This window comes from Chelonoidis abingdonii, chromosome 7 (assembly GCF_003597395.2).
Source record: "Chelonoidis abingdonii isolate Lonesome George chromosome 7, CheloAbing_2.0, whole genome shotgun sequence".
In the NCBI taxonomy this organism is placed as follows: domain Eukaryota; kingdom Metazoa; phylum Chordata; order Testudines; family Testudinidae; genus Chelonoidis; species Chelonoidis abingdonii.
Genome location: NC_133775.1, coordinates 10,860,878 through 10,873,152, shown reverse-complemented (window position 1 = coordinate 10,873,152; position 12,275 = coordinate 10,860,878). Strand labels below are relative to the sequence as shown.

The window sequence follows — 12,275 nt, the reverse complement described above, 5'->3', positions numbered from 1 at the left end:
TACTTAAGTTTTAAGTTCTACTGTAACAGTCTGCAGTTATTCAGACTTCCGATTTCTTTTAAATAGCTGTTTTATCTGTGAAAATCTGGGCTAGTTTGTTCAGATTCTTTTACTTATACAAAAGAGCGGAGGGGAGATGGAACACACTTCTCAATTAAGTTTAAACATTTTTTTTTTTTGCTCATATGTAACTCAAGTGGATGTACTTCATAACTGAAAATATTCAGTATGAATAATCCTATTTGAAAATTCACTTATTTAATTTATTATTATTGACCAAAAATTAGTGAATGGTTTTAACTGTTTCAAAAATCCACATTAACGTTTGCTAACAATGGGAGCAGTAATACTATGTTGCAGATGTTACCTACAATAATAGTTTTTATTTTTTAAAATTTCATCTGCACACAAGTTACGCTGCAAAAAATGGATTATTTGCTGAAGTCTTTATGCTTTCACAATTTCTAAACTCCAGAGGAGGGATCTGAAGATTTTAAATATCCTGTAATCGAACAGCTTTGGATATTTCCTATTTCTCACCTCCTCCCATCGTCTGAAGGACAATGAAGCTGGAAAGGCAGAGACGGGAAAAAGAAGAATACAATGAATACTCACACACTGCAATGTTAAATTTAATTTTAAGGTTATGACGTTAACTTCTCCAAGGCAAAACAATATGAAAATTCAAGTATAACACATAACTAACTACTTCCTTAGGTATACGCTTTTGGATAGTATTTAAACAAAAGCTCACACAACCCTATCTACATGCAGCATCTTATAGAAGAGGCTACTTACCGTAGCCCAAACATAGATGCATGTACACGCCATGCGCCAGAGCCAGAAGGTTTTCTTTAGCAGTGTCTGTTGACCTGCACATGCATCCCCTCATGCTCTCAGTTGAGAACATAATAGGCCATACAGCTCGACGTCTCTTCCATTACATCTCCTCTTATCGCTGAGTAGTCGAGTCCACAGCAGAAGGGATGAACAGCGGGTACTGGAATCCAAATAGGGACCACCCATCTTGAAGAACCTCCAGTTACAGGTAAATCGCTTTCTCTTCTTCAACTAATGGTCCCTATAAGGATTCCAAATGTTGGTGAGTAGCAAGCAGTGACCAGGATGTAGGTGGGTGCAAGGATATGCTTGGAAGTGCTGTCTGTAGTACAACACAGCCCACAACTGCAGCCATTGCGTGGGTAATGGCATAATGATATGTGAAGTTCTGCATGGAACACTATATCACTGTGTGACAAATGTCCTGGCAGGAGACATCCGGTGAGGCAGGCCAATGTAGTCGCTTGCGCTCAGGTAAAGTGTGCCATGACAACATCACGTGGTGTTACATTGTTGAGTGCATGCAGTCACAGATGCTACAGAGAAATCCATTTGGAAATGCACTGTAAGGAGAAGGCTTGGCCCTTACAACAGTCAGCAATTGATGCACAGAAGTCATGGGTTCGGTGGATGTACAACACCACTGCATGTCAGATGCCAAGGGAATGGAGAATCCTGTCAATGTGGGAGACGTGGGGTTTGGGACAGACGACCAGGAAGTGGACACACTGATTTAGGAGGAACTCCGACACCATCTTAGAAAGGAATGTAGGGTGAACACGTAAAGAAACTGTCTTTGTGGAAGACAACGTGGGGCGGGAGGGGGGAGTGTCAGCCATCATGGCTGCCAGCTCACTGACTCGTCTAGCCAAGGTAATGGCTACCCAGAAGATTTTCATGGAGAGGGGAGAAAGGGAAGACATTCCTTGGGACTCAAAGGGCAGTTTCCTGAAAGCAGAGAGAATGAGATTAAGGTCCCACAAGGGTGTAGGTTTGAGAACGGCTGGGAAGGTATTGAGCAAACCTTTTAGGAAACATACAGTGGTAATGTGCGTGAGCACAGAAGTGCCATCCACTGAGAGGAGAAAGGCACTAAGTGCTGCTAGGTGGATTTGTATGGAACTGAGGGCTAGGCCCAAAGTCTCGAGTTCAAGAAGATAGCTGAGGATGATAGGTATAGATATCAGACAGCAGGAGGTGAAGCACTTTCATTTCACGTGGTAGCAGGCCCTGGATAAGGATACATTGCACTGGCCTCCTGCTTTGGGTACGGATACATTGCACTGGGGTGGAGCAAGCACTATCTAACCCTGAGCTCCATCCAAAAACCAAGCTGTGAAGTGAAAATGGCTGAGAATAGAATGTTAGTGTCGGCCCCAGTCTTGTGTGAGGAGATGCAGTAGTGTGTGGAAACGGAGTGGTGTGCAGAGGGAGAGGTTTGGGACGTCTGTGAACCAAAACCGACTGGGCCAAAATGCAACTATTAGGATTACCATTGCTTGATCCCGACGAGTCTTGTGCAGGACTTGCAGGGGGGAGGCAAAAGGTGTAGTGGAAGGAGTCCATCTAGAGGAAGAGAAGGGCGTCACCTTGCAAGTACTCCCACACGGTTCCTCTGAAACAATAAAGCGAAATGGAGAAGAGGTCCCAGCATTGGGTGCTCCACTAGTGGAAGACGCACCAGAGCTTGGCATCATGCAGCTCGCACTCATGGTTCAGGTAAGTGTCCTGCTGAGCATATCTGACAGAGTCTTTGGGTGCCCAGGAGGTACGTGGCCTGGAGTGTGACTTGATGTTTAATGTACCAGTTCCAAAGTTGGATGGACTCTGAACAGAGGTAGGGAGATTTGGCACTGCCCTTTTTGTTGATGTAAACTACCACTACAATGTTGCCAGAATAATCTGATGTGCCCATATGAAGGAAAGAAAGTGGCAGAGAAGACGGACCATCCTCAGTTCCGGGATGTTTATATGCATTCTGCCTTCCTGAGGCACCCAAATGCTCTATCTATGCAGTGGGGCGGTCTAGGTGAGCTCCCTAACCCATGAGGGACGCGTCTGTTGTGAGCGCGGTGTGGGAATTATGAAGGGAGTACCGACAAGAACCTGGGAAGTGTTGGTCCACCATATGATGGACATCAGTATGTCCTGTGGGATCACAACTGCCTGGACCGCGAAGTCCTGGTGTGGTCTATAGACAGAGAGGAGCCAAAACTGGAGTCAATGCATGTGAAGATGACTTTTCAGCCCACCGGTCCATCTCTTTTGCCATTCTGTCTGGAAAAGTGGATTTTTGAGGGTGTTGGCCAACTCATTCTGCCTCTGCGAGACCTACTGGGCAATTTGGAGGTGAGTGGGTAAAAAGGAATTATACTCCCTTAGTAGGATCAGAGGCACAGGAGGCAGGAGTATACCACACCAATTGCATTGGTTGCAGGACAGCATTTTTGATGGAGAGAGCTGCTTGAGTAGGTCTCCCTGGGGTTGGAGGATGTCCAGGAGCTGGTGTTGCATGTCCTGAACCTCCTCCAACAGGATCCCCAGATCCGTCGCCACCCATTGCAACAGTGCTTGATATTGCTGGGGACAGCAGTAGCAATTCATCTGCTGGAGATGCCGAGACGGTGGTGTGTGTAGAGCCAGAGAGGGGCATGGCTATGGGAGAAGCAACTCTTCAATTGATAGCAGTAATTCCAGGCAGCCGGGAGTGCACAGGGTCACCCGAGACAACCCTGGGGTCTAGGCAGCGTCAACAGTGCCAGCAGGAGATGCGCCAATGAAAGAACCAGTGCAGTCACCAGGGTAGGTGCTGGTAACAATGTATCTCACTTCTGTTTTTCCTTACCCTCCACCCGGAGCAACATGAGAACTGGTCCGGTGTCCACATAGACATGCAACTTCTGGTCCAACCAAGCATGGTTTGGGGAGGAAATGCTTTGTTTTTGAGCAGTCCTGGACGGGGATCTGTGCTTATGTCCGTGTCCATGCTTCTTTCCCTCATGGCGGGGCGTGGCCAGGCCAGCAGTCTCAGTACCATCAGATTTGGTGCCTGGGAGGTGCTAGGAGGAGGGCTGGGTGCCAGTGCAAGGCGGTGCATCACTGGTTTCAGATCCGAATGCACCTGTGCATGCATGGCCTCCTCCATCAAGAACTTCCAGAGTAGAAGTTCTCCAGCCTCCCATGTTCAAGGCAGGAACAACCATGTATTCGAGGCAGAACAGGGAGCACTGGTGCTCATCACTCACCGAAAATGAGCACAGGCGAGAAGCACAGTTTTTGAAGCTGGGAATATGTATAGTCGGGGGCGGGGATTCCCCCAGAAGGGCAGAAAAATTACACTACTTGTTACTACAGCTATGTAACACTAAGAAAAACTATATACAAGAGAAACAGACTGGGGTGTGAAGGAACAGGGGTTCTAACTCCAGCCATGCAGCTGTAAGAAAGAACTAGAGAGGCATCAACTCACATGGCCTATGATACCTTCATCTGGGAGCACGAGGTGACACGTGCAGGTCAACGGACACTGCTAAGAAAACCTTCTGTTTCCAGCGCATGGCATGCATGCGTACCCATTTCTGAAATCCATATAGGGACCATCGCCCAAAGGACTCCATATTACTCTATACTAGATAATCCATGTGAATACTTTCAAAACATACACAAAATTTAAATACTCTGAAGATGACAACATCAACGTGGTAGGAGCTACCTTTTGGGCTGAACCAAATCTGATCTCTATTAATTAGTTAACAGGTAGAACTCAAGTTATTCCGAGTTTTTTCGTTATTCAGGTTTTACGTGGAAATAAAGGAAAGTCACAAAAAAGGATGGTCAAACTGCTTAAAACTCTTCTTTTACCTGGGGGGGGAAAAAAAAAAAAAACTGAAGTTAAACCCTTCTTGCCACATTTCCCTCCTTTTTCTCCATCCTGTTGCCATGTTCCCTCCCTATAGGTCAGCAAAGCACTTTTCTCCCTAGAGCGCCTTAGAGGTGTGCATCATATGTATTTATTCCATTGAAATAATCACTGGTTCTTCCTCCCAGTTAAATATGGGAACACATTAAACAACAACCAGTATTGCTTTTCTCTCAGGTCTGGACTACACTTAAAAATGTTGCTAGCATAGCTATGGTGGTTCAGGTGTTGGTCAGTGAATCACATACCTAACCGCTATGGCTATCTTGGAAAAAGTCCTTGTATAGACTGTGTTATACAGCCCAAAGGGTGTTCTTTTCATGGTACAGTTTATTTTGTTTGGGGAACTCATGTAAATTATATGACAAAGGTTTTAATAAAAGCTGTTCAAGTGAAAAAGGGAGTTAGGGGGATGTCAACATTATTTAGTGTTAAGTAATGCAAACTATACCATATGTACCCTTCTCTAATACAGCCATATAGATTATTAAAATTCTATTTTACCAAAATATTTGCCACTGTTAGACATTCATCCAAAAAGATATTTAGAAGTTATAAAAGCCTGTAAACAAAAGCTTTTCATCCAGAAAAACCATCTCTACCAGTATTATAGTGTAATTAGCATAACCTTATACAGCCCTGTCTACATTAAACCTTTGCCATTAAAAACCACAGCAGGGAAACAGTCAAAATATCTAGGAGAAAGCTTCAAATTGATAGATGTCTCTGACATCAAAATAAGCCTTGTGAACATCTTGGCTGAATTTCTAGACTGAATTCACAGAAAGAGAGGTTGTTTACCTTATACAGTAATTGGAATTTGAGATTTTTGTCAATATGGTTGCTCCATTTTAAGATGTGCATGTACCAGTGTGCTCTGGATCAGATTTTCATCAGCAGGGTCCACAGGTCCGCACCCTACACTTTCTTGTGCTCTGATGTGAGAGTATATAGGGGAGAGTGGACCCACTGATGCTCCAGTTCATTCTTAACCGTGAAATCCGGACAGAAAGATTGAGGCAGAGGGGAAGCAGGATAGATAGTGGAGTACCCATAGGAACAAAACATCTTGAATTCCAGTCACTGTACAAGGTAAGAAATCTCTTGTTCTCTGAGTTATCCCTGTGGGTGCTCCACTTCAGGAGGTTGCAGAGCAATACTTTGATTATGGAGGAGAGTATGGAAGCAGGAGATTCAGTACACACTATAGAACTTCACTCAAAGCTGTATTGGCTCTGGAAACAGGTACGAGAGCATGGCATTGGGAAAAGGTGTGCACTGGAGACCAGGTGGTAGCCTTGCAGATATAACAATACACTGCTGCCCACCATTATTCTGACTGAGTGGCCCCTGACATGGTGGGGTAGGAAGTGATGGCAAGCATAACAAGTCACCGTAAGTTCTAATACATTGATGTAGGGACCGTTTACCCTGAGCTGTGAAATCCTGAATCGCATGTGCCCTAGCTCAGTAGGGATGCATCCGAGGTGATGCTCTTTGCAAGGGAAGGTTGCAAGAATGGCACTTCCACACAGACCTTTTGGGGAGCTTTTCACCAATTGGAAGCGTGGAGGACCCTCTGAAGTATAGACATCCATTTGGACTGATTGATTGTTGGAGATGTAGACTGTCCTCACCCAGGCTTGAAGATACTGAGAGCATAGGGTGTGACCAATGTGTAGGCTGCCAGATTGCCCTTCTTTGGTTTGTGGGTTTTGCTCTATTGTAGAGATGAAGCTGGGTATTGTGGCGAATCTGTCCATAGGCAAGTATGCTCTAGTGGTAGAGTCTAGAGCAGCCCCAATGAGATCTGGATAATGTGCTTAGGCCAGAAAATCTCCCCTCAGCTCCCTCTTGGTTTGCTGGGCTTCTGCTGACCATCTCTCCCGAACCAGCCTGCTGGGGTTGTCTCTTTGGCCCCATCTAGACTACGCGCGAAAATCGATTTTAGATAAGCAATTTCAGCTACGAGAATAGCGTAGCTGAAATCGAATATCTAAAATCGATTTACTCACCTGTCTTCACCGCGCGGGATCAAAGTGCGCGGCTCGCCATGTCGAATCCGGAACTCCGTTTGTTTTGGTGGAGTTCCAGAATCGATCTAAGCGCGCTCTGGGGTTCGATATATCCCGTCTAGACCAGACGCGATATATCAAACCCCGAGCAATCGATTTTAACACGCCGAAACGGCGCGTAGTGTAGACGTAGCCTTTCACTACCGAGCTTCTTGCTGGTCCTTCAAGGACCCCCCTCCCTCCATTTGCAAGGACTGGCCTCTCCTCCCACAGTCAGAAGCTCTCAGGCACTCAACCTTCCAAGGTTCTGAGCCCACCCTTCCACCCTGCCCTTACTTGTTGGGGTTTCAGGCATCCATATTAACTGTGGCTACATGTACCCCATCCACCAATTGCTGGTGCTGCCTGCTCTTCCCATAAACTGAGACTGTAAATCCCCACCAGCACAAATGTTTATTAGAGCTCATAGCCACACCCCATACTAAATAAGTACTCTTCCCCTATGCACTAGAACTCTGTGCCTGGCCAGTCATTCCCTTTACCTTCTCAACTGTGACTGCAGGCAGCCAGGAAAGGAACTGAGGGACTAGGGAGGCAGTAATCTGCTTTCCCATCTCACAGTGCACCTACAGATGCAGAAGAGGGGCACCAGTGCATTTATGCTTCCTTCTCATGGCAACATTGTGACACTATGTTGAGAAAGGAGTGGGAGAAGAGGTTAAACCCTGCTGTTCTCCATGGCTAGCTGCCAGAGAGCAAGAGCTACTGCAAGTCCAGCTCACATCAATGTACAGGACCCTCTCTAATCTCTCACCAATTTACAAAGCAGCAGTGAAACACGGATGGCAAATATGTGCTGTGAAACGATGATGCCCCCTTAGATCCATTCTTAAACAATGATGGAAGTGACAGTGTGTCAACTTGATGGTATTTTTTCCAAGTTAAAAAGTCCAGAATTCATATTTCTTTACGTAAACCCACCAAATAAAACAACCACGACCACCATCCACAATGCAATTTCAAGTTGCAACAGACATCAAGTCACATATCAAGGAGGCAAGACTGCACCTGGAACACTCTGTTCTGCTCATTAGATTTGTTTCCAAACACTAACATTCTAGAGGGCATTAACTGAACAAAGCAATGTAAGGGGATGAATGACTGACTTTCCAAATGAAAAAAAAACACCTTAAATATATATGCCTTGGCTAAGTGATGAGCTAAATGTGTGGTCAGCAGAGGAAAAACACGAAGTATTTCAAGGGTCTCAATGCTTAGGGCTTGTCTACCCTTGAAATGCTACCAAGATGAAGCTGCACTGCCACAGCTGCACTACTCTAGCGCTTAAGTGTAGACACTAGCTGCGCTGACAAGAAGGGTCCTCTCATCAGTGTGGGTACTCCACTTCCCCAAGAGGCGGTAACTAAGTCGATGGAAGAATTCTTCTGTCAACCTAGTGCTATCTACACTGGGGGTTAGGTTGGCTTACCTACACCACTCAGGGGTGTGGATTTTTCACACCCCTGAGCGACACAGTTAAGACAACTTAATTTTCTAGTGTACAGCAGACCTTAGAACAGGGAGGAGTTACTGTGGTACAACTGGGAGCAACAGGATGAAGTTATTAAAAGGGATCATCTAGGGTATCAGGGAAAAGCTTCCTGAGAGTGAGATGTACTAGGCTACAGACCAGTCTCCAAAAGAGTAGTCAAGGCTGTCCTCATGCTTAAGACTTTCAGATATCCTGAAAAAACCTGGGCCTGATCCAAAGCTCATGGAAGTAAACGGGAATCTTCCTCTTTACTTCAGTGGGCTTTGGTTAAGGTCCTAGAACAGGTCATACTAGCCTCATTCAAGCAGAGAAGGGATGAGCTAGATGACTTTTAGGTCTTTTCCCATCTAGTTTCCACCTCAAAGTAAACAGATGGAATTTGCTATAACAGTAAGAAAAAGAAGAAAGGAGCACAACTTTGGCATAGGAAAGCCAAAGTCTACTGTTAACTAAGTGCCTTGACAAAGTCAAATCTAACTGAAAATAAATTTATCCTATGTCAAAAATTTATTCCACTGACATTCTTTTATATCAAGTGATCAAAAACATTACTTACTGCTCTTTGGCCTGACTGATGTTGATGTAATCATGACAGCTGTTTATCAAATGATTATGGAAAGCCTGCATTTTCCTTCTATTAAAGAATAAGGATGCTCCAAGCTTAACCAAATCAGAAGACAGAAACTTTTACATCACTGTTCTGTAATTGAATGATTGGTTATTTTTGACTGGCTGAAGGTTTTATATTTAAATCAGTTTACTTGGGACACCTATCTAGGTATTAAGTTATCTGACCTTGTATCACTTGGTATAAATTACTGAGGTCAGGCAAGGTACAGTAGGCAACCATTCTTATATTGGATAAGTTGCATAGTGATCTATGGGGCAAAACCCAACAAATTTGTTCTGAGGATGGTTACACATGTGGAGCCCAGAGCTGTTGGAAAGAACAAACAAAGACACTAGGATGACTTTCAGTATGGTCTGCTGTTGGAGGTTGGGAGGGGGTCATCATAGAATTTATTGTTCCTCCCTCTAGTCCCAGTGCTGAAGAGGAAAATATTGACAGACCATGATTTACAAAGCTTTCAAGTGCCCTTTCCATCAGACACAAAGGCCACTTGCTTTTTGTGTGGTCCAGAACCAGGCCCGAAACTGGCTAATCTTATAGTGCTTTATGATTTTATGTAGCTGATCAGTTTCCAGCGCTCAGTCACTAAGGAGTGCTGTGGAAAAGATCTCTGGCTGTCAGAAGAAGCCAGGTTGGGAGTCTTAGCAGGAGCCAGTGCCCAGCTAACCACTGTCAGGATTCAAAAAATGTCCTAACACTTCCCTTTGGTTTCAGTGGGAGTTGCTGGATGCTTAGCACTTTTGAAAATCTGGTCCAAAACACATGCAACACAAGAAGGCAACATCCACATGACAAATTGATCACAGGGCTCTTCAATTTATTGTGCATCTTTGACTGTCTCACCTGCCTTCTACTCTTTCACCTCTCTCTCTAGATATTTTAACTTTCCAAAATACAGGTAGAACTTCAAACAGATACCATATTACAAACTAAAAGTCAGCCTGTCCAGGAGGAAAACCACAAAACAACAGAAAAAAAAAAAAAGAAGAGTTTCATCCTCCTTCCCCCAAATGTAACTCATATAACTCATTAGAAAACCTGCATCTAAAGCACAGGATAGGAAAGACAGCCCTGGGCCACTGATGGTTTTTCTACACCTAACAGACCTTTAGACTGAGGGTGCTTTTAATTCAGGACCAGAAGGGGGTGGGAGGAGGGAAAACAGACAAAAAACCATACTCAAAAAAAAAAAAAAAACCTGTCCCATTGATGAGAGATTCCCAATGGGACCCCAAATTACTGGATTTTAAAATTGTGAAAATTTTAATTTTAGAAAATGTTTTAGACTTTTTACATATGTTTTAAATTTACTGTTTTCTCTTCCTCTTTACCTGGAGTTGAATTGAGAAGGGAATTTGGGCACATAGCTGTATTGTCTTTATAGGTGGAAGAATAAAGATTGCCCCTAATTATTTCTTTTTAATATATAGAAAATACAAGACATTCCTAGAGTAGCTCTTCTGTAGCATGTGGGGTTTTTATTTAAAAGCTCACTACAACTACTGATAGTGTGCATCTTATATAATAAATTCTTGCTGAGCAATGTGTTCACGTATTACATACATACAATCTATAATAAAATTTGATTGTACTAAAGGTTTTATCAAAACTCATTTAGAAAAATCTGCATAACTCAGTCATGACTTCACCACTCCAGAGTGATGTACTCATACCAAATTCATTCCCAAAAAACCTTTATGCCATAATATTCCAGGCATTGTGTGTGTATGTGTACACACATACACACATATTTGCACACATTACACAATGTTATATAGGATATTATACATTTTAAAAATATATAGGTTTTTTTTTAAAAAAAAACTTACACAAGACTAGGTTTGTTTTACATTGTAACCTCACAGCATTTCAATTTTTACTGGAAATTGAAAATACTGAGTCAGTGGTGTACATTGATATTTTTTTCCTAACATTAGCACAATTTGCTGGCTATAGGCCAAGTTACAGTCTTCAGCGAATTAATGTAAGCACTTTTAAAAAGCTGTTCTAATAGAGAAACTGCTGCATTGGACATAGATCCTAAATTAGAAATCAAACAAGCAAGATAACAGATTCAAATGTACATGTATTTTTTAACATCTTAAAGATCTAAAGCATGGATATCTGTGAATATGAACGACAGAATTAGTATTTATGGACGAATTGTTTAAGTATCCTATCAAATACATTTTATTATAAGCAAGAATAATATTTTTATCCAATGACTGTCTTCTCTCAAGAGGTTTCAGTCCCCTTCCATAGGGAAACAATACAGCAGATGAGGAACTACAACAAGAGGTATTTCCCTGGAAACTGAAAAGCGAATTCCAGGTTTCACCCTTTACCTGCATCAAGCTCTCATACAGAAATATTTATAAATATTTAGCTTTGTAGCATTGAAGAATGCCAGTGTTTTGTATTCAGTTGTCTACATTAGAAATTAGCTTACCTTTGTGTTTTATCAGCTATCCTTGAGAACAGAAGAGTTAAGTGTTGCTATCAGCAGAGCTTTATAAAGGGAAGGTTTATGAAGCTTAATGCAGTGAAGCTAGAGTACAGCCATATCATTTAGGAGGTACTGTAGCATCGGAGATACATATGCCAATGAAAAACATGGTGCATGACTAATGTGTATCATTAGATATTATACAAACACACATTCTCAAATACTGCCCATATTTGACCTGAGCAATTCAAAATGCATGCTGATTTTGAAATATTAATTTGTAAATCTATACAGCGCAATGAAGGTTATAAATATAGTCCAATTTTATACAAATGTAAATGCTGACTGTCACATACACAGCCCTGAAATATTTACTTACACTTTCCAACTCCATATAAGACAGTTATAAATAAAATTCTTCCCTCACTCTACATTTCAGAGAAGTAATGGGGGTGGGAGAGTACCGAGAGAAGGACAAATAGATGTTAATTGCAGATTTCACCCAGGAGACAACTACAGGATCTTAACTGTACGACGGGAGAAAGAAGGTACTTTAAAACAAAATGTCAGGACAACATTTACCAATGCTGTGGTTAAAGATATTTAAGGATTCTGAAGCAACCGCAATGAGAACAATTATACAGTACCTTACCGTTTCTACCAGTGAACCATAGCATGCAATGACGAAACATAGCAGTGGCAGATGGCATTGAGTTAGTAAATATGATTAAAAGGATAAGAGCAGAGAAATGGTGATTGGCAGATAAGACACAGAAATGAAGATGAAATTAATGCAAAATTGCAGATCTTGAAGCAAAGATCCATCTTTAAGCCAAACGTTGCCTCTAGTCTCCTCAAAACTGAGTTTCAAA

General features: G+C 42.7%; 1 protein-coding gene across 4 annotated transcripts in view; it reads right to left on the bottom strand.

The window, feature by feature from the left end:
- The window catches only part of OSBPL9 (oxysterol binding protein like 9), a 143,972-nt gene that overhangs the window by 106,020 nt on the left and 25,677 nt on the right, over positions 1-12,275 (bottom strand). The gene's annotated exons all lie outside the window — the stretch shown is intronic.